This window comes from Crassostrea angulata, chromosome 10, assembly GCF_025612915.1.
Source record: "Crassostrea angulata isolate pt1a10 chromosome 10, ASM2561291v2, whole genome shotgun sequence".
Taxonomy (NCBI): Eukaryota; Metazoa; Mollusca; class Bivalvia; order Ostreida; family Ostreidae; genus Magallana; species Magallana angulata.
The window spans coordinates 47,513,645-47,521,158 of record NC_069120.1 but is presented as its reverse complement, the minus strand read 5'-3'; the positions used below and the strand labels follow the sequence as shown (position 1 = coordinate 47,521,158).

At 34.6% G+C, this 7,514-nt stretch overlaps 2 pseudogenes; one reads left to right on the top strand and one right to left on the bottom strand.

Annotated features, from left to right (window-relative positions):
• The first annotated feature begins 2,858 nt into the window (after nucleotides 1-2,858).
• LOC128166014 (putative nuclease HARBI1) lies at nucleotides 2,859-4,872 on the top strand (annotated as a pseudogene).
• Nucleotides 4,873-5,384: 512 nt separating this feature from the next.
• Nucleotides 5,385-7,281, bottom strand: LOC128165524 (uncharacterized; annotated as a pseudogene).
• Between the last annotated feature and the right edge of the window lie 233 nt (nucleotides 7,282-7,514).

Genomic DNA, 7,514 nt, shown 5'->3' with positions numbered 1-7,514 from the left:
GCCGGAAAGTAAAAATGGGGGAAAATCCACTATATAGTAGGTTTTCCGTGGGGGGTAATCTGGCTATAAAAAGGGGGAAAGCCAACTATATAGTCAGCTTTCCGTGGGGGAAAAACTGCTATATAGCCATTTTTCCGGGGGGAAGAACTGCTATATAGCCATTTTTCCGGGGGGAAAGATGGCTAGGGGGAAAAGGCACTATATAACACCGTCCCTATTCCGGCGATTACGGCATGCCTTTATCTGCAGCTAGCCTTTTTCTATCAGTGACGTCACTGTTTCCATATAAGGTCATGTCAAAATTCGACAAACTTTTAGACTTTACATTTGTCAATTTGTATCATGTCAGATGTGCTATTGCCGAGCCTGAAGTTACAAATGCAGAAACTACGGATTGAAAGTGTGCAAAGTTGAAGGTTTAATTAACTAATGTAAACAATAAAGTTGCAAAATGTGCATCATGCGAAGGAACTGAGTCAAATCTTACACGTGTTTATGCCCGAGTTTTATAGGTTACACGATCAGAATTACACATATTCATGCTCAGGCTCACACATCAACACGATTGCATAGTTTACATGTCTGGATTTTTGAACACGATTACCCTCCATATATGAAAGTATTGACATAGTTTATCTCTAACAATACAAATAACTGGTTAGAAACTAGTTAGCAAATGAGGCAAATAAAAGTACATGTATATCTGCCGCATGGAATACGCTAAAGAAGTGGACGGACTTCCTAAAGCTGCATTCTGATGGCCGACTTTGTACGTGTTTTAAATCATAACTCGTACCCAATTTTAAACAGCCGTGTTACCGTGATAGGGTATACAGGTATATGTGTGTATATTATACACATATGTGTATGCTAATTTCAAATATTCTAGAAACAGCCATGGCCAGCCTTGCCATAAATGTTGATCGGCGTCTCAAGCTGACGAAATTGTGAGAAGACACTTAATTTTCCGTTTCGTGGATAAATGTGTGTATTGTTTGAAGGTTAAACTTTTTAAATTTCAGATATTTATGTAATTGTATTTTGTTTGCTTACAATTAAATAGTCGTAAGTATACACTTTTTAAACAAGAGATGTTTGTAAATCACTTATGACCCCCCCCCCCCTTCCCTTGGAAACAACTGCGAAGAAAATGAACGGAAACTACAAATAATTGAAATTTTTATAAATTGAGGTAGCAAAGATTGTTTTAATTTACATACAAAAAATTGAATTGACATGGGGTTCGACCCCCACTTTTTATTGCAAATAAGGAAATAAGCAATGAAATTGACCCCCCCACCCCACCCTCGGATTAGGATTTTCAGAATTTTGGAAAGTGTACCCCCTCTCTTTTATTTGCTTGTCATAATTTTTCTAATGAGTCTGCCCCCCCCCTTTCAAAAACGATACTAGGTGCCTGTACGAATCGTTACGTTCACAAATCGATTCGTGCCGTGCAAAACCAAATCATACTATCTAAAAAGCGTACACAACCGAACCATTCAACTAGTGTAGAAGGAGGTTTCAGGGTCTATATAATGTAAAGTCATGACATCTCTTTCATAATTTCTTTTTTATTTTGAAGGGATCATTTTATACAATGGTCTGAAACAATTACATGTTATGTAAAATTTACATTTGAATCTTGTCATTATACATACAGAAAAAAACTTTTTTATTTTTGATTCAGGATGTTATAAAAACAGCATTTCATTCTTATATAACTAACCTCATAGATACTGTTTGACGTCCTTAAATTGCTTGTACACCGTTAAATAAATGTTTATTTATGGAAAAAAATGATGTTTTAGCCAAAGAGCAATAATCATTTGCACAAGAAATCAGTGAGGCGTTGGCTGATCAAATGTTGTCAAAAGTTTATTATTCTGAAAATTTCAGACTCAATTTCAATTTTAGACAAACATATACTGTCATTCATATCATCACTTTTAGTAGTTTTTTTTATTTAAATATAATCAGAATCCAAATTGTGATTCTTTAATTTAAGCACAACAATACAAACACTATATACTATGTTGTTCAAAAGAACTGATTCCCTTTAATAAAGAAAAAAAAATTAATTGTCCAGCATAGTTGATAATTATACATGTATTTATTTTAATGTCTAAATGATGTTGGGACATCCATTTTCTCATATACGTAGTTCTTCATATTGTTGATAATCGTCAGCGTTGTTGTCCTGTGTCGATGTTCTAATTACAGATATATATTGCAAAGAGTGCATCATCTTTACTAGTTTGTAATATTTCCTGAAATAAATAAGAATAGACTCCTAAACTTCGATTTATAATTTCATGATAAACACTTCAGCTTTAATAAACAAGGGGCCAATGGGCCTTAACGGTCACCTGAGTACCAAAGCCCATACACAAACTTGTTTAGGGGTCTTATAATGCATTTAATTAAGTTTTATTCTGGAGTAGACAAATTTCAATAGTGTAATGAACACCACCTTCTTGCCTGAAATCATTCAACAAGGGCTATACAATTTATCATTTTAGCGAAAAAGATAAAGATAATAATAGAGTGCATGACCTAGCCCCGCCGTCACGAACATCCCCCAACTCTGAGGTTTTCCCTCAAATTTATTCCCTCACCCTCAAGTAGCTGTCACCACACAAAATTGAGGGACAATTTTGAGATAATCCTCAAATATTTAAGTATAGATTCATAGCAACCTTAAAAGGGTGATTCAGGACCGTCTGAACCCCTGAGAGGCGTACACTGACGACGAGCTTTTTGAGCGTTATCGATTTAGACAGGCGTCTGAAGTGTATCTTCTAAATTTAATAGGCGGTACCTTATCAGAAAGCACTAGAAACAATGCCTTACCCCCGATGTGGTAGCTGTTTGTTTGTCTTCGCTTCTTTGCGACAGGTGCTTATCACAAACCCATAGGTGATAGTTTTAATGTATCAGAGTCCACGGTCGGCAGATGTTGCAGATCGATAACGGAGGCCCTCCTCCATGTTCGAAAACAATTTATTGTTTTTCCGAGAGATGAGGAAGCCCAGAAAACAAAGCAAAAATTCATCAAAATTGACGGTATGTTATCAGTCGTATTGTTTTGTTTTCTACCTTCTCTTTTAAAAAGGATAACTCGTGCTTCGATTTTTGTTAAGAAAAAAATTGGGGAAGTTGTTCATCAAATTTCGTATTTCAGAATATAATTTTGTCATTTTTAATTTTAATTTTATGGATGATATTCATGTGTGGTCCCACAAATTTTTCCCTTAGGGAGATATGGGGGGAGGAATTTTTAATGTTATTGTTTTGTTTTGAACAGATAAATCTAATTGATTAACAAGTTAACAAGAAACAAGTTCTAACAATGATACACACATCTTCTGTTTGACCACGTAAACACAACGGATTATTTATAATATTACGTTTACAAAGATCATAATTTAATACACAGTTATGTCTCAGCTTTGTATGAATAATGTTGGTACAGCGTTTACCAAAAGACAAATTAATAGGAGGTTTCGTAACTTTAGGCATGCGTTTGCAAAACAAATTGATTGAGGTTGCTGTTCTGGCTTCAATATTTAGTGAATTCCACTGGTTGACAGCATTGGGTACAATTTCATTTCATTTGCCGCCAACCACGACCAAATATATACAATAACCTACCATCACCCCCCTACATGCATCCGATGGATTGTGTGCTTTAAGGGTGTCATATTCTTCACCATTATAATACTTTTACACAGGATTCCCGAACATACGGGGCTGTATTGATGGCACGTTTATTAGAATCCTGGCTCCAACTGAAAACGAACTGGATTTTGTAAATAGAAAGGGGTTTTATTCTTTAAATGTACAGGTCCCTTTTTTATTATTTTCTTTTTCGGTATTTCAAATCACATTTAATGCTTAAAGAAATATTGAAGATAAGAACTGAAAAACATATTCAACATCCATACCAACATCTCTACAATTAATTAATTGTGTAGTATAATGATATGCAATAAATCAGCGGTCCCCTTATATAATTGGAGTTGAATTTTATTTTTGAATAGATGGTTTGTGACGCCAAATTTAAATTCACAAGCGTGTGTGCCAGCTGGCCCGGGAGTGTTCATGATAGTAGGATCTGGCGAGAGTCCTCCCTTGTGGACAGTTTGAAAGAGGTAAAAAATATATTTTAAAAATTAAATCCAGTTGTCATTTGATAGAGGAAATGAAATATATATTGAAAGCATTAAGACAATGATGATGAGTTTGTATTTAATAAAACTTGTACGTTTAGGTGAACACAATGGAATTTTGTTGGTCGATTCAGGATACTCCTGCAAGCGATTCTTAATGACGCCATATCTAAATCCACAACAAACGCTCATCAAAGATTCAACGCTCCCCTATGCATAACAAGGGTGCTCATTGAGCAAAGTTTTGGCATCATGAAACGGAGGTTTTCCTGTCTCCAAGGAATTCTGAGGGAAAGAAGTTTATTAAATTAACATAAAATACATTAACTTCTAAATAACCACGATTGTTGTCTCAAAAGAGTAGTCCTACATTGTTAGTTGAAACCATATAATTGACATTTGTTCCTCCAAATAATAGTGACGGCCGTTCGTTTGGGGAGTAACATAATCAATTTTGCCCTTTATTCAAGTCAATATTTGTATAATTACATGTAAATGAAAATATTTTAGAACGGCTCCTGAACAAGCAGTATGATACGTCGTCGCCCGTGTCATCCTGCATAACCTTGGCATTCAAACTGGTGATGTGATGGATAGAGTAGACCGGTCAATGGACGCATTTGACGAGACCGCCCACCAAGTTGAGTGCAATTCTCCAGAGGGAAGTCACTTGGAATATGCACCTGCATATATATTATAAAATTCATAACACACCGGAAATCACTCGAGTGTAGTTTTATCCAAAAGTAAATATGTATATATTCCACTAAATGATTAAAACAACAATTCTTGTATTGAATTTAAATTTTTTTTCTTCTATTTCAATTCATTTTAAAAATTTGGAGATACAAGTGGAAAAGTGGTTTATTTGAAGGAATAAATAGATGTTTAATGTTAAATATTCCCCCAATCTCGAGTTTGTGATTTATTTAAAAGGGCATGATCAAGACTATGATCAAAATGTATTTTCCGCCTTATATCTATTTCTTTTTTTATAATTCAACATTTAAAACATCTTAGCATTCAAATTGTAAGCAAAAACACGATCTAAGCTTTGTTTACAAGCTCTGTTTCTGGCTTATAGTTCTACGACTGACAATCAAATATTGGTAGGTTGCATTACTGGAAAGCATTACCAATAATTATACGTATACAATTTATATAAATAATACAAAATCGTGACCATATCACTTCATTTTCAAAGGTAGTTGGTCATTTACATAAAGGGTCTAAAATGAATTCCAGAAATTCAAAACTAATTTACACAACAGTGAAGACTTCTTAATTTTTAATAATTCGGCCTCAATTTGAAATTTCTTTCCCCCCCCCCCCCCCTTTCTATTTTTTCTGCTCTGGTTGAAGTTCACTAATTTCTTGGATGAGGTTTTCGTTTTCAAGTTTTATGATTTTATTTCCAATTCTTCTATGACTTCACGTGTTGCCATCTTCCTCCTCTTTTCTTTAGGCCGTTCATCTAATTATTGAAATATGGACAAATTAGCAAATACACACATACTTATAAAATAAGAATTATTAAAGTTGTATTGCAGTGTTCTATTTCTGCAATGACAATGCAAGAACGTTAATATGAATTTTACTTTGACAATGTTCTACCTATAATAAATATGATATTTTTCATTACATGTACCATCGGAATCAATGCCTTCGACCAATCCAACAATATTGGGCCGGGTGTCCATTGCTTGGTACAGGGCTTCCTCCGCTTGCGTAAGGGGTGCCGATGGTGGACCTCCCCCTGTCTTTGGTCGGCGTATGCCATCAATTTTCTCTTTCACTGAAATTTATGTTAATTATCAACACAGTTTTGCTTAATAATTTACAAAGTCTTAAACTATAAATGCCGATATATACCTGTTGTTCGTTGATGTTGTCATACTTTTTGTAGATGGAATCAGACGTTCTGTCATTTTTAAATTGTCTAAATAAATTAAAAAAAGAAGAAAATAAACAATACATTTGTGCTATGCAAACATTTGGAATATCGCATTTTTCTATTCTATTCGTTTTTTTTTCTAATTGATAATTTATGAATCTAAACAAAATCTTTACATTACTTTAAGATTTATATTTCAGAAAGAAAATACTGGTATTGTGTGTTCTATATGTTATGTCAGGTTAATCCAAAGAGAAGAGCGTAGATACGTAGATACGATGCATATTTTTGCGGTCTGGAATCGCGTTCACTATAACATGCATGCATATATATGCGTGTGGTGTGTACATGTTATATACATTGTATGTCAGTGCAATAATATCAGAGTGTCTTTATGATTTAAAATGTGTTATTATATAAATAGTGCCTGTTTGGGAGGGTAACAGTTGAAATTGACACCCCGAGAAAACCATTGTCAACCGACGCGAAGCGGAGGTTTACAATGGTTTTCGAGGGGTGTCAATTTCAACTGTTATCCTCCCAAACAGGCACTATTTATTTTGTTATACTGAATGTCTTTTTTAAAATTTTAAAGAAAATTTTACTGCTTTTATATAGGAATAACGTGAATTCTACAGCGAACCGTACGCGCATAATTTTCGCGCATGTAACATTTTTTAATGTTACCCGTTGCCAAGTGCGTTGCTAACGCTGAGGGTAATAGTAAATATTATTAACTGCGTCTTAACCAATCAGATTTCAGTATTTAACATGAAAGTATAACAATACAATTTAATGAAGTATAAGGAATGCATTTTTATAAACTGTACGCGTTTTCTATAATTAAAAGAAAAACACACGGCCAGTTATAATATAGGACTGGACTATACAGGGATAAAATTTGTGTATACACCTACTAAGGGAGGTTACAATGTGCACAAAGGAAATCGTCTGATCAAAACAACCGACAAGTAAGTGAAATACAGATAGATATCATAATACTTACAAGTTCAAAGTGTCTGCTATGGACTTCCAGGTCTCTTCTTTTATTTTCCCGTGCTTTCCCTTGATTCTCGCCCCTTTCGTTTTTCCAAACAACCGATCTTCAAAGTTCATTACCTCTTCTATTAGAATTATCTCTTCTTCACTTGTCCAATTAGCCCCCCGTTTCCTTTTCCCCGCTGTTATTAACCCAAGTATATCTTTTTCAGCCATTTTACAAAGAAATAACAAACAAACGACAGATATTTTATTGCGTACAAACATTACGTAAAAATACCGCGAAAATGCTCGATATTATTAGTGTAACAACTCAACCGAGTTGAGGGGAAATTAAACGCAATTGGTGACGGCTATTTGAGGAAACCCTCAGTTAAGGAAACCTTAAGGACTTGAGTTGAGTACTGAGGTTGAGGCAAAGGAAAGTTTGGTGACGGCGGGGCCTGATA